At 32.4% G+C, this 19,262-nt stretch overlaps 1 pseudogene; it reads left to right on the top strand.

Moving 5' to 3' along the window:
• LOC102885685 overlaps positions 1-19,262 on the top strand; it is a 39,272-nt pseudogene that overhangs the window by 6,733 nt on the left and 13,277 nt on the right.

The raw sequence follows: 19,262 nt of genomic DNA, 5'->3' as shown, positions 1-19,262 counted from the left end.
TTTAACCTCATATGACATTAGAAACTAGATTAAGATGACTGCTATATAAGAAATGCAATGCTTATATTCGTGATTTTATTGAAAATACAGACATTCTCTTTGGTTTGTTATTTTTCCTTAGCATTAGTAGCCACTTACAAATTAGACAAATATTTAATATTTTGACTTCTGTCCATTCCAAACATAATAAGTCTTATGCCAAGCCTGTATGATTAAAATGCCATAAAGCAACTAAAATTCAAACAATGAGAATTTAGAATCCTGTTGCTTTTTGAAAGAAAGCCATTATTATTATATTTAAGTATAAACTTTAAAAAATCTAAACTTAAATTCTTTTAGAGGATAAAAATAACAATATGTATAGTATAATTTGATATTTTAAGAAATGCATTTATAATCAGTAAGCAATATTGAATAGAGAAATAAATTTTAGTTTTGTAACTAAAATATTTTAATCTAAAAATAAAACAAAAATCTTATTAGGAAAATGTATTAACTTTTGTCTTATCTTCTGTCTAATTAATGCAGTAAACATTTGGCTATTGTAAGAAGCCAGACAGCTTTCTAAAAATTTTATAATCTTGTGGTTAAATATTGAGGACTCATAGATAATAAAGTAACCTATTTTATCTCCACTGTTCTTCTGCATGAATTAAAACTCCAGCTACCACATGATTCTCTGTTAATTAATAATGCATAATCTTATGGTGACTTTATGTTCCGAAACAAGATTGCTGATCTGTACTTAGAATATCTAGTTTTTATAATATCCTAAACTTCCATTTCTTTCAAGGTTATAGGTACCCAGCCCTTCCTTCTCCCCTGCTACCACCTGGTGCAGAGGAACATCTGCAGTATGTGAAGGAGAATGTGGTAAGTGCTTATTTCTTGGCCTACTTTTCGTCTTTCAGTCTGCTATTCAGATTCTAATAGAACTTTGACCCAACACCCGTTCAATTTCCTACATGGAGTCATAGCACAGAAGCACCTTTCTTCAAAGAAATCTTCTTAATATTTTCTAATCTCAATATGCTCCTTTTAAATACTTGATGTAGACATTTAAAAGTATAAAAACTGATCTTTGACAATTTACTTTTTGCAGAAAAGTGAAAAGAAGTTGACCTGAGAAATATCCTTGAGTAGGCAATAGAAGAGGAGATATACTAAATATATTAAATATCTGTAGAGGGGTTGGCCTTGGGAGTTCTATAGACAATCTCTGCATTGTTAGAGGCAGGAAAGCAGAGTAAATGGATTTAATGCTAAAAGATGAATAGTTGTGGTTGTGAGAGTGTGTGGAATTTCTCTCTGATTGTTTCTATTTTCTCTTTTTTAAATGGGGGAAAAAAAGACTCAGTTGAAAGTGAGAGTGAACTGAGAAATCGCGTTAGAAATCGTGTAACAATTACAGAGAATAAAGATGAGAGTGAGTAACTTGACCAGAGAAACACAATATGATCTCTGGACAACATTAAAGGGCCCCCTCGCATTTTATAATCAAAAACAAGGCCAATGAATATGGTTGTGAACATTATTAGCTGAGCCATGTGATACAGTTCTTTCGTTTCTGTGAGCCACACATCACTGATAAAACGGTGCTTGAACATTTACTCACTACTATTTATCTTTGTTATAATTAGTGCATCTAAAAAAACAACTTTTTGGTGATTGCATGCCACTGCTGATTAGAGGAATTGATAATTAGCCAAATCTAATTACTATATGGCATGATCCACAATTGTATTTTGTTTGACTTTCACACATCGGACTCGTAACCTTTTCATGAAAACTGACTATTTGGAAGTACTTTGATGGATGACTAAAAGCTGTTTTTGCATTTTCTTTTTACTTAAAAACTTCAAAATAATAGGATTTCCACAGGTGATTTCCAAATTATCTTCTGAACACTGACAATGCTTCATGGTACACAGGAGGCAGTATGCTTTAATCACATTCAGAGCTTCTAAGTTGTATTTATATGTATATATAAAATATGTTATATATATTATAGTATATATGTGTATATATAATGCAATATATATTTATAATGTATAATATGTATATGTTACATATAATATATAATGGATATATATACGCACATACATAAAATTAAACAGTGATACTATGGAAGAAGATCTAACATTTCTTGTGCAAAAAAAAAAAAAATCTTGTTAAACTTTTTTTATGACCTAACCAGTAATATAAATTTGTTTCAAAAATTAGATATTTTTGGTTTGGCTTACTGTTTCTTCATTGTGAATACATATTGATTATTTCCTTTTCTCTAATGCTTTTGAGAGTAGATGCACAGTTTTCTTTTACAAAAGATTCCTTATCCTTGATTTATTCTTATATATAAAATGGAATTTGGTAACTATCAATGTACTAAAATTTATCTCTTAATCATTATGCCTTTTTCTTTATTTTTATTTTTAAGTAAGGATGGTGGTCTTGCGGACTTACACAGAGTAATTTAATCTTTTAAGTTTTTAAGGTAAATATAATTCACTCAAAAAAGATTTATTGTGAACTTTAATGTGCGCTATACTAGGCATGGTGGGTGGAGCATATGAAAACAAGTACACTATTCTGAAGGGAAATACACAGAATACCTATAAATTGAAAAAGTAATGTGTTATAAGCAGTTATCAAAGAAGAGAATTCTGGAGAGAATAGTGCTATTTTCATATTTTCAGAGGATTCAGAGGAGAATAGTGTTATTTTCATGTTCTCGGAATAGGCTCATTTGGGAGTCAGTATTTGAACCTTGTTCTGAAGTTAGCAGAGGATTGAGGAAGTGGGTGTACATTTTCAAGGCTACTGTGAGAACACACGTATAACCCTGAGTCACATGTGAGGGGCATAAGTTATTTTGGTTGGGTGAAATGAGAGATGCATCTGAAAAGATATTTGATTGAGAGTATGCAACTCCTAGATTGAGAGTTTTCACATTATTTATTTTAAATAAAAGTTATAAGACATATATTGGAAAGAAAAAAAAAATGATTCAATCTGTGTTGTATGAAGGTTCTTTTGCATCTTAGTGTTAGATTCACTGAAGGAGTTTGAGGCCTCAGAAACAATAAAGTGGCATTACAATAGCCTGGACATAATTGCTATATTTTATTAGAAACGGTTAGAATCAAAAAGGAAAAGGCTGACTAATACTTGGGAAATAGAGTTCAGACAGGCATGGGGAGCAAAAGGAATTGATTATTTTAAAACTTCGGTCTTGGATGATTGGGATGATATGAATGTCTTAACAACTAACAGATGAGTAGAAAGATGTTTCAGAAAGGCTGAGTTCACTTTTGGATATGAGTTTGTGACTTCCAAGTGGAAAGTGATTATACTTCTGTGAAACCATCACTTTGGGGATAAGAAGTTAGAGATGCAGTTAGACTCCAGTGTTCATGAGCACACAGGTAGATTAAAGTCTTGAAGTTAAATAACATTGTCAAGGGGAAAAGTGCAAAGTAGCAAGGAAGATATAGGAGAACGATACCTTAGGGAAAACCAACTCTAAAGCATGAAAAAAAAAAAAAGGAAGATAAAGGTGTTTTAAATTTATAAATACATGAAGCTTTAAATTTTATATCATCTGTTGCTTTTAAATTGTAGTTTGAAAGTCAATATATTTGGGTAAGAAGTCAGTTGTTGAGAAGAATGCTACCATTGTATTAAGCTGAATTTCCAGACAATTATAGAAAACTATTAAATTGTACTTATCACAGTTTTCCCCAAAGAGCAACATATTTTCATTACAAGTACAAACGTTACAATGTAGACATCGTAAGATATAGTTATTTGTTAATCAAAAATAATTGGTGGTTATAGAGTGACCTATATATAATAAATGCTCAAAATATTTTTCAAATTAGTTAACATGTAAATAATTACAAGCAGGTATAAGAATTTATCCAAAAGCCGAGTATCAAAATTAAACACAAAATGAGAAATATTAACATAATTTTCACTCACAGGAATCATGATTATATTACCATAAAATTAAATGTGCCCCAAGTTAATATAATTTCTATTAAGAAAATGTACAACAATAATATAGTCATTAATATAAAAATGTCCCTACCATTAAGGATTTTTAAAAAGATTATTGAGTCTCTGTTTTAGTAATAAAAGTTCAACTTTAAGCACATGAAAAAATGAAAGTAGTTGATAATAGGTTTGTTTTTAGACTACAGGGTTTACAAAGCCTTTATTGAGCTCTGTAGTTGAAAATGCCATTTCGCATTTAACAGTCCTTGATGGAAGTCTTTTACAATATTTCTTCTACCATGGACACCCTCGGGTTATATTTCTTTTCTTGTCAAAATATATTTATTTTTATCATGAGCTTGTCATTCTACTGTATTAAAATGGAAGAAGTGAATGGTTTAGAAAACCTAAAGTCTCTTGTAAATATGATGGTCCTACATACCTTGTAATTATTTTGTTATTAAAATATTTTTCAGTTAAATATTGATTCTAAAATACTGTGAAATGAGAAGAGTGAAAGAAAGAAAATCTGAATTTGGAGGTAGTGATTGCTCTTGTGTTCAATGACAAGGCAGTTCATCCTGCATCCTGACACGGGTCAGGTTTACGAACTGAGTTTACACAATCCATTTACCTGTCTCTTGACAAGGTTAGAATCGCCACTATTAGTGAGAATATTTCTTTTATAAACTGTGAATCCAGAAAAGAAATTATTATTTATTTTTTTTGAAATCGAAATAGCTGCTTGAAAGGGTGACCTTGAGAATCTGGGAGGGTCACAACTCTATCCCTGTGCACTTAACCCAGGGATGGTCTGTCTTTCAACAAATAGATAATTAGGAAGAAACATGCAGCAATGAGAAAAGAACAGCTTAACCAAAGAGCCCAGCCAACTGGTCTGGATAACAAAACATCTGCAAATATCGCCCTGTTTTCCCATTCATCCTGGCATCACTACGAAGGATTGATCATAGGCCCGATGTTTGTAAACTTTGGTAAATTTACATGGTATAACATAAAGCAAACTAACTAACTAACTAACTAACTAACTAACTAACTAACTAACTAACTAAATAAATAAATAAATAAAAAATGAATGTGAAAGTGTAAAAACACCATAAATTATTTCTCAAAGAAGAGAAATTCCCATTTGAAGACTTTCTTTGTTACACTTTTCAACCTTTCTTTCAAATGCAAATTGTAGATAAACCCGGTTTTAGAAAGACAAATATACTAAGTTTTTAAACTTATGCCGAATATTTTCTAATCTATACATAGTTTTGAAAAGTAAGAATTTCTAATTGTGGTGAAATTTCAAAGTTAAAAAATCTCTTTTCTACGTATGTGTATTGTAGGGTACTTTCTTTTGCTTTAAATTATTTTCAGGCTACATACTTCTCCCTAGACATAACCATATTCCACAATTATTCTGGTGGCTCACAAGTAATATAAATTTCTCCTTTTCTGACATTTTCACTAAGCAGTAGTCCTTTATATCCTTTGATTTAACATGTACATAATGAATATTCATTGCCATTGCTCTGTTAAATATCTCTGACTTGATTAGTTGTGAGTTCATACACCTAGTCTTATAAACATACATCATACAAAACCTCTCCTCCCTTCGCCTCGCATTCTACCTATTAATAAACTGCATCGATTCAAACACAAAAGATTCTCTTTGATGTATGTACATCTCACCTCTCCAAGGTAATTGTGAATGCCTTAAATCAGGATCTCTTTGTTTCTTATTAAAGAAAATTACTATAAAAATTGTCAAAGCACATGTAGATAAATAAAGAAAAAATGGTAAACATTTCACAGACATGATAGAATACATCACAACATATTTGGCATAGAGATTAATTTAACTGTGTATACAAATTATGCAAACTAAAATACCCTGTGTAGTTGCTTTGCATTTCTTAATTTAGAAAAGAATAAAATAAGAATATCAAGCTCTTATAGTATTATTGATATATTCATGCACCTTTGGTGCATCATATACTGTTTTAATTTACTTGAAATTTTGTGCAGCAACAAATCTGAAGAGTCATAAAAATTCGGATCTTTTAATCTAGTGAGCTATTCTCATTCTCAATAATATATTCCTAGGAACTCTTCAAGATACAGAGGGGTATAAATTCAAAGAGATACCATTTTTTATAAATGGGAAACAATAAAAGATAAATTAGAAACAAAATTTAATTTCCAAGAATAAAGGAGTAGCATAATTTTTCTGGCTATGCTTACAAATGAGAGATATGAATGTTTATCTGTAGAGATAGCATAGGAAAAAAAAAAGCATAAAAGAAAACTTGTACTTTAAGTAGTGGTGAATTTAAGATGCTAAAGCCCAAGGTTAATTAAACTAATTAGATTTATTTTAAATTCTGAAACATAATGCATAAAAATAACACTTTTTTTTGCAAATTCTGCTTTTCTATGTGCCAAGTACTTATATTTAAAAAATAATTACCAGTTAAATGCCTTTTCAATAAGCATAACTTTTATGTGTATTTTGATCATTCTTTACTAAAAGAGATTTCACATTATTAAACTTATACAAAATGTTATACTGATATTATTTGAACTATTTTAACTAACAATTAAACTTATAGGAAAAATAAAGTTTTTTCCTCTAGAGTTGCAAAACATTTGAATGTATACATTTCATAATAGAATACTAATTAAAATAGATACTAATATATCTATATGATAAAGTAACAAGTCCTCACCTAATATTATGCAATACTTCACTGTCATTAGACTTTCTTAAAAATTAAGTGTTATATCATATTCAATTAAGATAAAATTTTTGTTGAGAAGAAATATAGGATTTTTAAAAAACATTCCTGTTTGGATATAGCTGACCATTTTTCTACATGATATCATTAAAAATAAGTATCTTTGACCGGCACTCTGAGCCAAATGACTTTGCTATACACAAATTCAGCTGCATAATTTTCAGACTCAGAGCAAAATGAAATTGCAGGGCTCCTTGAACAAAAAATTATTAAAAATTTGAAGAAGAGAGAGCACGAAATTAAGCATGGTCTCTTTTGGGTCCAAGGTCCCAGTTTTGTAAAGCTGTCCCTGGCTGTCCTATATATCTGTTGTATTTAATCACATATTATTATGTGTTTTACCATTGATCACTAAGAGATTGGACCAGAAAAAATATTTTTAAAAAAGATGGCTGAAAACATCTTAAGTTTTGTGCATTTAGTGACATAGATTTATAGACATAAGAAGTTTATCATCAAACCCTAAATAGGATAAATTCAAAGAAAACCGTGCTTAGAGATATAATAAGCAAAATCCAAATATAAAGCAAACATTATAAAGGAATAGTTTAACCTTTCTCTTCTACAAGGATCCTAAATGTATCACAGGAGGCCTGTCATGGGTATACACTAAGCCTTCTTTGCAGTTCTGCTATGCTGATGTTTAAGACCCAGATCTCATTTTCACTCAAGTCTTTCTTTCTACTGTTGGAACTGAGGAATTCTTTAAATGTTTCCTCAGAGGCCTTCTGGCTTTTAAATCATCCAGAAAGTTGACAGAAACAATAATGATGATGATAAAAGGGCTCACATCATTCAACTTTATTCAAGGCTTTTAAAGTTCTCAATAAAAGTTAAGTCTAAAATTCTCAAATTACATTTGAACTATATCTTCAAGTGCTGGCTAGAGCTACTGAAAAACTTAGTGTTTCACGTTCACCTCTAATTAGTTGCAATTCTCCACAGATGAGATTCTTTCTACTCTGAGGCCACAGCCCTCTAAAGTTGTCACTCCCTAATTTACACCAGCAACGGAGTTCTTTTCTCCATCTCACTTAGTAGTGAGTGATCCAGAATGCCAACGTGAGAGTCTACTTCCTATATTTCTCCTAGAAAGCATCCAGATGTTTCATTTGAAAGCAGGGAAGGAGAAGATGATTTGAATGTAGTTAGTAAATTTGCAAAATAATCCCAAGAAGCAGCATTTAAGGAACAGGAAGGAAAGGGAAAGAAAAGGCAAGCTCAAGTTCCGTTATTTCAGGCACTGCTGAAGGCCATGATAAAGGAACTGTTCCTGCTGCTGGTTCATCGTTATCCCTAAGATGTCTAACAAACACAAACCAGAGTTTTTGACCTAACACAGAACATTCTGGATCAGATATGACTTCCAACCTGTAGATGGTTTCTTTTCTGGCTGTGGATGAGACTGGTCAGTGGACGTCACTGATGCTGCACTAAGTCAGCTTGGGATCAGAAAGTGGGACTCGGGATGCAAACTTGAGATGTGAAGCTAGTACCATGAGGTGAATCTACCCAAAAGATGACTCCACAGCTGAAACTGAAGTTAGATGTGGGCCGGAAAGCTGTGACATGAGTCACCAACAGCATCTGCTACAACTCACCTTTCCTCTTCTAAGGGTTTGTTTACCTTTCTAGCCTCCTGCTACCTCACTCCCATTCTAAGTCTTTCTGGGTGAATGTCTCCTGGCTTCTTTACTCTTATTTTATTGGCTGTTTTGGTGTGAAGAGATAATTGTTGCTTAAACAGAGATACCAAAAAGTATGCATTATGGTGTGTTCTGTGAACAGTCCTTAGAGCACAATATTCCATTTTTTAGCTATATTTCTGCACAGCTATAAAACAACATTATGTTCAAATGAAATTAATTATCAAAGATTATTAACTTGCAATCTAGGTTCTGTTGTCTAAAAATATGTATATCAAATAACTCATTCAATTTGCTCACGTTACCTCTCACAATTAAAATACACAGAAAATAATTTAGACCTTACACCAGTGTACTTATCTATTGGCGTACATAGTACCATTTCATAGCGGTGAATGTAAATTCAAAATAAAGCCCAGCCAGATATATAGGAGTTTTAAATGATCATTCTGTTTTATGTAAAATATATTTTGTAAATATATGAATCTAAAATGATTCAGGATGATAAGGTGTTATTTCTACTTAAAATCATTATGACTTAGCTTACTCTAAGAAAAACATTTTTTTCAGAAATATAAAATATATTTTTATGAGTTATAAGGTGAAATTTATGGAAATGATTTGCAATATATACTGCCACTGTATATAGTGTTAATTTTTTTTTTTTTACATTTTTTAGAACAGAGAAAATGCCTCAGAGGAAAATGCCAAGCTTTCTCTCTTCAACTGACAAATACTTTTATGACAATAGTTATTAAATTTTTTAAAAACATCAATTTTATATCAAGCCCTATCAAATAGATAATTTTAATAGAATGTTTGCTGTTATTTTTGTTTCTAAAGGCCATAAAACTCAAATAATATGAAGAAAAGCAAAAGAAGTTTGTTGCTAACAAAACAATGAATATTTGTATTGAACTGTCTTGTTAAATATCTTGGTCTTGACACACTGCTGGTTATGATGACAGGTTACATGGAGTTATAGTACATGCTCATTTGGTTGGTATTACATATCATCAGAATGTTAAAAATTCAAGCCAAACTAAATGTTATATAGAAAGGAGTATAGTAAGAATTGCATTACAATTTTTAATATATATTAGTGTTGTTAATGGAAATACACATCAGATAATCTCATTTTGCTAAAGATTTGAAATACTAAAAATAACATCAGAAGCAAAAGTGTCTATTTGAATCCCTCGCCTTATCTTACCTATTGGTGCATATGGATTCCCCAGGTAGTAAGCTATAAGATGGAGAATAGCACACGGGAGTTTATTAGGGAAAAAAGAAGGATTGGGTAGTGGGGGAATTTAGACTGTGATGTTGACTCAACAAAAACCTCAGCCAGTTTCAAGTGCATCGCCATTTAGAGAAATTGTTAACTGAGGCTGGTGGCCTGGTCCTTAGCATCCTCATCTAAAGTAGCCACTGCTTGTAGCCTTCCTCAGAAGGACCATATAACCTAAAGGCTATATCATACCTAAGCAATGGTATTTTCTTTAGGCGAGGCAAACCCAGGAGAGATCTGACAACTGAATACTGTCCTTTGGCTGTGCTCCAGGGAACTGAAAGAGGACGAATGTCAGTATTTTATTCCCGAAGGGAGACTTGGGTAGTGTATCACACAAAATAAAGAAAAATAAACAATATTGAATCCTAGGGGGAATTTTCCCTTTTTGCCACACTTGGAGTAGAACTTATATGATTTCCAGGATTTCTGTGTGTCAATTTTCCCATAGGAAACATAAGACAGGAAGGTTAGTGGGACGAATCGCATCCTCTGCTATTGCAGCTGGTCCCTGGACTAGAACTGGTAGGCACCATTATTATCTCCCTCCCTATTATCCATTCTAGGTTTCCTGTCAAACTCAAGTAGCAATTCTGCTAGTATCAGTGGTTTTCCTGGTGGTGTGATCCAGACTTGTGTTTATCAGGGGAGGAATATAATATCTGCGGTATGTCCAGCTGGTCCTGGTCTTTTTGGATAATGTTAAGACAGAAGGGAGAAGAATCAACGTAGCCCTGGGCAAGATTGTAAATGAATACTGAGGTCTATTCCAAGTAAGTACAAACTGTTTCAGATCCTCTTTTGTGATAGAAATGGAAAAGAACCAATTTACCAGATCAATGGCTGGGTACCATGTTCCAGAGTCCATGCTAATTTTCTGTAGCAAATATATCACATTTGGCAGAGCAGCTGCAATTGGATTATTACCTGATTGAGTTTGCAGTTATCCACTGTCATCCTCCAGGTTTCATTTGATTTTTTCTTCAGCCAGATGGGTAAATTAAATGGAGATGTGATAAATCTCTGGATCCTTTAGGTCTTTAAGAGTGTACTAATTTCTACCATTTCCCCCTGGGATTCAATATTGTTTTATTTTTTTCTTTATTTTGTTGGCTGGGGGCTAGTATATTTTTAATATCTATATTTATTTATTTTTTTTGTCCTGAAAGCAAACATAAGGTTTCTGAATTAGAGATCAAACTGATTATAGCAATAACAGCACTGATTTCCTGCGCTCTAAACCCCTGGGTGTGATACAATGAGGACAGATGTCACCTGCACGATTATAGGAGATGAGCGCTAAAATTATGTGTCTGAGAGTTTATACAAAACTCCTTTACTCCACCCCCTGCTCCATTATCCAAATCCCTCCATCCCGAAGAAAGGGAGAAAATTTTTAATGTAAACAAATCCTCTTAGCAAAGAAGGTCGGGGGGAGTCCCTAGTTTTTACAGCCTTTTGGAACATAAACAAATGATCCAAGGTTTCAGTACCTTTAAAATGTAACAACATACCTAAAATATAATAATAGCCTTAGAATGTGAAGAGCAAATAACTATGGGGAAATTGGCACATTCTTTGTTTCTATACCCTGCAAGTCAAGGCACAAACAGAAGATTCTTTCAGATACCAAGTCTATTACAATTATATCACTGGAGAACTAGAGAGATAGCTACCTGATGGCTCTGCAGACCCAGTGGACCCAGGTGAGACTAACCCATACCATATGCTCATATGTCCATGTCTCAGATGTCCCCACTCTAACAGGGCCTCACCAAAATATTCTGCTGTGCTGCGTATCAGTCAACTTGAAACCTGTGTCCAAAAGTTCTCAAAATATATGCCTTGGTCCTTGTTATATATTTACTGGATATATATGGCTTCAGACTCTTTGAGAAAGGAATGGTGGAACCAGCACACACAGGTGACACAGTACAGCTTTCCTCCTGGGAACGCAGACTGTTCCTAGGTCAACATGTTTCATATCGAGATATTAGCTCAAACTTGGAAATTAGGTAAGGAATCGTGACACTTTATTAGACAATGACCCTCAGTCCTCTAATTATCTATCTTTGATGATATAAACTGAGCATCATCCTTGGTAACTGCCCATCTGTTTTGCCCATTGGGATACCATGTTCCAGTCAACATTTCCATAACATCCCTGGGCCAGTTTCTCATACTATCAGTTCCAACTTACTACATATTATAATAATTTTGTTTACTTGGCTTCTGATGATTAAGTACTGACAGCAATTGGAAGGTACCAGATACTAAGAGAAAGAAATGTAACTCTTCTGTAGGCCCACAGATTTAGCAGGTGCATCACTGGGGGCAGATCCATCCAAATATCCCCATCGTCTGTGTCAGAGCCTTATTCCTTCTCAACTAGGGTTTTGATCTTGGCTTAGCAAATATATATAGCTTGAAAGAATAACTTTATATGGATCTCTGCTACTTTAATTATTAAGTCCTCATATTTCTGTTTTCCCTTCTGGTTGAGAGTATTTTTTTCTGTGCTAACAAGAAATCCTCCTGCCTTTCACGTTTAAAACTTGATTGTTAATCAATCACTTTCTTCTATTTCTTCATTTTTCAAAGTATCATTTGAGCTTAGTGACAGCAACCAACTCTGTTCCAAAGTCCTCATGGGTACTAATTCTTTGTTTTTCTTCTTCAAATTCTTCTCAAGAGCGTCACATTTTGTATCTGCTAGTAATTCTCTTCTCCTGAAATATCATACCAGTTGACCACCAAGAAAAGAGTTGAAAATGTTACTGTTACCTAATGCCAGGAGCTATCCTTGCTTTGACTGCCATGAGCGATGATGACTTCCTTGCCAGTTAAATAGAAGTGGATCTAAAATTTTGTTCTAGTGGCTACTTCCTGAAACCATTACTGATATCAGGTATCACATGTTGATTTTTCCAAGTAACCTATTCTGAACATCTCTTTAAAGCAGGCTCTGAGATGGAAATGAACACACAGGAAGAGTATTAAGAAACGTTCTTGGTATTCTCATTTACTGAAGGGGAGGTTATGAAGCAATACTGGGCATAGAAATAACAAGAAATTGTGATGCAGTTTCAATGAAGTTCCGACATGGCCCCATAGGAAGTTCTAGATTGGAATTATTCGGAGTTGTAGCAAAAGGATGAGGTACCCCACCTTTGCATCAGCTACTCACTGGCTTTGAGCTCTTGTTACAGGAGGGCCTGATGTGTTAGCTGCATGACGCCTACTGCACTACATCAACCCTTAGAGTGACATGGCTGATGTTCCAGTTCTACCTTTCAAAAAGACACTCACATGCAGCCTGTGCCCACCTTAGCCCGTAATCATGCAGAGAGGAAATTCTAAGAAACTTTGTTTTATGTTGCTAATTTCACACAGTACAAAAAAACACAAAAATGTACCTTTGTCAACTTAATGTCCACACACATTTCTTTTAAGCATATTTTACTTTTAAAAACATCGAGTGGAGCCATGCTTTTACTTAACATGAAGGAAGTATCTTTCATAAAACCTAAAATGCACTAATTCTCTCTCTAAAATATCCCCCTCTCTTAAACATCACTCTATGGATTTTTGAGTCACGGTTATTATTCTTCTAGCTGAGTCATAACCACCTTTGGATATTCTGCAATTTAAATACTGAGGTATAAATTTAAGCAGTCTTGACTCATGTTATATGAGAGGGTATGAGAATGGCAGAGGGGGAAAAAAGAAAATAACCGTTTGACATATGAACATATATATTTATTTCAAAAAAGAAAAATATTTTATTATGGTCTTTGTTTCAGCCTCTGGACATATCCAGTAATTACATGGTCATAGCCAGTAATTATAACATCTTTTACTACCTCTTCCTTAACTGGCAGCAAGAATTTCGGATGGCAATGATTCATTGTTTTGTGTAATGATCTCCGTGGTGTTTTTTGTCGTTGTGTTTTTTGTTTTTTGTTTTTAAATGACTGGGCCTTAAACTACCCTTCTCATATTAGATTTTAATATAAGAGTTAAATTTGTTTGGATGTTCATCAAAACTCACCTCAATATCAGAGAAGGTAAGCTATCTTTTCATTGGTAAGTATATTTAACACTCAGTAAACACTAAACCTAATCTCTACAACCTAACTAAATCTTACCAAAAAAAAAAAAAAAAGAAAGAAAGAAAAAGAAGAATTAAATAGAGTTGTAATTTAGCAAAACTGGGTGCAAAAATATTTGCATATCAAAATCAAATTATTATATAAAATATATATATTCTCTTACATGTAGAATTATATGTGGAAAGATTTTCCACTTAAATTGCTGCCAATATTTCTATCATAGTCATGCAATTACAGGTATTTTTTTTCACTTTGCTTTTGTATGTATCCTATCTTTTCTACAGTTAATAAACTTATTCCATTAATTTCAAAAAATATGATATGATGTAAATTTTAAATTAATCTCCAAATCTTTGATTATTTTTTTACAATTAATTTGAAAGATAAATTAAGTGTTAAGCTACATTTGACATATTTCTTAAACAAGAACACAGATAAGAAACAAACTTTCTTATGATTATTTTACTGTCTATATAAAATAATTATAAAACAAATCACATTCAAATCCCATAAAATCAATGTTCATATTGAAGAAGAGTATAATGGAAGATCAGATAGAATATTAACTTTTTATCTTATTGCTGAGAAATGAACATAATTCACTTCTATAAAAATCCTAAATAAGGTTCTATATATTTTTTCTCCCTTTATTTTGTAATGGTAGGTGCTATATATATTGAGGAAGATAAAAGGGTGATGGATATTTTATCCTTAGCTTCGACTACAATATTAACATTCAAATCAAGTGTAATTAATTCATTAGTATAAATCTAAATATTTTAATGAAAAAAATTACAGTTTCATTATAAATATATATTACTTGCCTGAGTATAAAATCCTCATTATTTGCCGACTTCCATACTTCAAAGAAAAAATAAAATTATTACAAAAATGGATAATTATGCATATCATCACCACAGGTCACTTTCTTTATGATAACAATTTGAAGGAAGGATAACAATTTGAAGGATTTTCTTCATTTAATAGCATGAGTGAAAAGAAACACCTCATTCACACAACTTTCCATTTATATGGAGTATATTTAAGAATCTCTCGGTAGTGACATTCAAAGATTATAATAGTTTCTTATTATCTCCAAAGCATTTTGATAAAATTAGGCATTTTGATTAATTCTTCCTTTTCTGGAAACATATATCATACTCCATTCAGAATTAAATTAGACTTTGAGAGTTTAATTAATACATTTTAAATGCACATAATTCCAGTAGCATATTATGAAAATTATATACATATATAAGAAAGAGTAGATTTCTCTGGCCTTTGGAATTTGAATAACTTAGTTGAGCAAGCACCATTTATTATTTGTAGTACAATTACATGATCTATCTACCGCTTAGGAAATCAAATATAATTATCATGCTAACTACAGTGTGGTACCATATCTATTAAACCAAATACTTTATTACAGATTCCCAAAATGTTATGTTATTGAATTATAAATATTCATCTCTAACAGATTATTTGAAAAATTAAGAATGTTAATCTAAATGTCAGAACCGGTAATGCTCTGATGAGTGGCATGTTTCTACTAATAAAAAGTTTAGAGTTATACATGACAACTAATTGATTTTGTATAAAAATATAAAACTCATGTTTTTAACTTTATTCAGAGGGTGTAGAGAAATTTTAGTAGTATTTTAGAAACACAATAATTGGCTCTCTTTTAAAATTATAACCCTTTCCAGATGATGGAAAAATTATATAATTATCAGGAAGGAAAATTAAACTTGCTAAACTTAAAATATTTAGAGGAAGTTGTCTTCTAAAATTAGTGCATCATGTTAGTAGGTAAAGTGTATATATGTTAATGGGGAGTCATAGAGGAGAAAATAAGGATGAAAACATCACTAAAAGATTTGAAGTAATATAATGCACAGCTTATTATTAAAAGAAATTCATTTAATAAAATAATTTTTCATTTAGGACTTTTATGGGTCAGACAAAGAAGACTCAAAGAAACAAACAAAATAGATAAGATCTTTCCTCCTTATCCTTTGTTACATGGTCTGGTTTGGAAATCAAATGAGAAGAAAAATAAGCACAATAATTTCAAATATGATAATGTCTATAGATTAAAAAAAAAAGAGTGCTATTGTGATTTATGTTGGGAGAGGGGAGGAAAAGACCATTATCTAACAACTTCATCAGGTTTCCATGCATTCAATTATTTAAAAATTTAAATCTGATACAAAAAAAAAAAACTACATAGGAATAAGGGAAGGGATACTATTAGGATTAGAATCATTAGTTCATTTACCTTAACATATTATATTATTAATCTATGTTAGTTTCTTTATTCTGTCCCCATTCCTGGGCTCTGTTCTTTGTGGACAGGTTCTATATCTTTTTCATATTTTCATTGCCATAATTTACAAGGTATCAAACCAAGGATGCCCTAAATACACATTTGTTGGGGAGAGATAAAAATTAAATGCCTTATTGTTTTCAGGTATAAGAAATTTTGTGGATTTGGCTATTATATTATTGGAGAGGCCCTGATTACTAATTAAAATGTAATTATCCCGAAACTAGGTGCCTTAATAATGAAATTCTATTTCAGCATTTGTCTATTTTATTCCATAAGTTATCGACTATATATGTGCCCAGTTTATATATAAACATACTATTCAGTCAAATTATACATAATAATGATACTTAGTAGATACCTGGGAAGGTGTACTCCTCAGGACACACCATTTAAGATGATCTCATGAACTGAGACAACCAATTATTTTTCTTTCTGTTGTAATCCAGCTACCCCAAAAAAGCCCTGTATCTCGTCATAGTTAAGAGAACATGGAAAGATGCTGTTATTATCTGACTTTTTGTGTTTCCTCAAAATTCATGTTAATACCCTCCTCTTTGATGTAATGATATTAGGAGGTGGGGCCTTTGGTAGATAATTGGGATTGATCAGGCCTTGAGGGTGGAACCCTCATGATTGGCATTAGTGCCTTTATAAGAGTCACAGGAGATCTTGCTTCTTCTCTATGCTCTATGCCACATGAGGATAGAAGAAGAAGACAGCCATCTGTGAATCCAGAAAAGTGTCCTCACCAGACCCCAACCCTGCTGGCACCATGATCTCAGACTTCCAGTTTCCAGGAACTGTGAGAAATAAATTTCTGTGTTTATAAGCTACCTAGTTTATGGTACTTTGCCATAGCAACCTAAACTAAGATGCATTACGAACTGAAATATATGCTCTTTTGGTCCTTGCTAATGGTCTCTGGAAGAGCAACACTAATAAGAAATAAAATTTCAATTACTTTCCATATTGTGAAATCATAACACTAATATAAATATTAATTTTATGACTTCAAGTCAAAATTACACAAAGTAATTGTGCATTCATTTATATTCTCATTTGTGGCACTGTACTGTTATTGTTAGATTGAATTAGGAACAATTTATAAATAAAATATGGCTGTATATTCCTATAACACATTCCTTTTCTACTCAATTAACCTCATACCCCAAACTGTTCTTGATGCTATAAGTTAATTAGGATTTCATACTAATTGCATGCTTACTGCTGACTTACTCAGCTTCTAAATTTTCTCATGGTCAAAACCATTTGTGAATATATGTGTGTGTGTGTGTGTATATACACACACACACATATACACACATACACATATAAATATATACACATATATTTAAATTTAAAATCTGTACATATACACTTTACATCTTTAAATACATATTTCTGCTCACATTATTATTATTATTATTATTATTATTATTAATTTTGACATTTTCTCCCTTCTGGCATACTTAATGGAAGAGAATTTTCTCAAATATATTAAGAAAATGTTAATGTATTAGATTCTTATTTATCAGAAACTATTGACTATTTTAAAAATCCATAGACCACTTATGTTGATAATAGTGTGGAGAAGGGAGTCTTTCTAGGTTTTCTAGGACATTCACATGCCATTCAGTTCTAATCTGGTCACCAATAAGTGTTTCCTGAATACCTGTGCGAACCATATGAGGCATCCAATTGTCACAGTTGCTTCTCAGGAGGCCTGATGTGTCCCAAATAGAGAGACACTGTTTTATTTAAAGAAATGTACGGTATCATGTCCTAAGTGGCTTGGTGGTGATTTCTATCCATGGGGCTTCCTCATCTTTGGGATAGAAACTCCTTCTGCAGCTTCCCACATGCAGAGCTATAGGTATCACTTTTTTTTTTCTTTCTCAAGTTCCTGTCATCACCTATGCTCTTTCCTTTACTTTTTCCAGCTCACATCTTATAAGTCTTCGGAAGAAAAAAGTGAAGTCCTTAAATCACATCTGTTTTTTACCCTTTACACTGGAGTGATTGTTTTTATATTAGTAAAGGCTGGATTCAAATTGAGGGATATGGAAAAATGAAAATAAATGGCTCTTAAAATGATTAAAACTTGGAGTCATATGGAAGAGAAATAAATAAGAATTACAAGGGGACCACAGCATTTATCAACCCATTAAACTCACACTAAACCTTTGAAAATGTTTGCTTTTCATTACTGAGAACTCAAATGTTGGGGTTTGCCTTCTTCTCTGTTCAAGCTGAACTGATGACACTCTCCTGGCTGTACCTTTCACAGAAAATGTTTCTCCACTTAATTAATATACACATTTAGTGTCCCCTCAGGTGAATTTATACTCCTTAGCTTCTCAAAGAGCCCCGCCCACAGGATTCACTGGGCATCTTCTTTTCCTGACCTCACCATTCAGTCTTCTAGGGGTCTTTGCTGATCCCACCTCCCTTGATCAGCATTCAGTCTTATTTTTTACTTTTTAACTTTTCAAACTTCCATAGATCAAGAAATAATTCCTGCCTACTACTATATTTTTAGATCTTATATCTATAAATTACTCATTTTTCTTTAATCCTCAGAAAATTATTTTTGGTTCTCTTTTCTTGCTTGGGGGGTGGCTATAGAGATGGAAATGATACACGTATTTAATTGGGTTAGATCTACTCTGACATTGAATTATGAAGCTAAGGAGATCTCGAAATCGCTCTTCTGTGTACTTTTAATTGCTTTCATCCTCCTCCTCTTGGAGATTGACTTTTTACTATAAAAAAGGGCTCACTAACATCCCACACATCTTTGAGATGACACTCCACAGGAAGCCCTATATTCTCTGTTGCTTTAGAACGCTTCCTTACCTATTATATTTTAGAACTCAGATATAGTTAATTTGTTAGATTCAAAACTATGCTTCTCCATATTTTCCCTGGATGATTTATATAATCTTAATCTTTATCTTATGGATAGGAGATGACATATATAATTCCCTATTTCGAATTTTATGTATCTTACAAATTATTCCAAGCAACAATCAAGAAAAAAGATCAAGTCTAATCTTCCGGAAATCTATGTGTTAGACTGAT

Source organism: Pteropus alecto, unplaced genomic scaffold (assembly GCF_000325575.1).
Source record: "Pteropus alecto unplaced genomic scaffold, ASM32557v1 scaffold17, whole genome shotgun sequence".
In the NCBI taxonomy this organism is placed as follows: Eukaryota; Metazoa; Chordata; class Mammalia; order Chiroptera; family Pteropodidae; genus Pteropus; species Pteropus alecto.
This window is presented reverse-complemented; position numbering and strand designations above follow the sequence as displayed.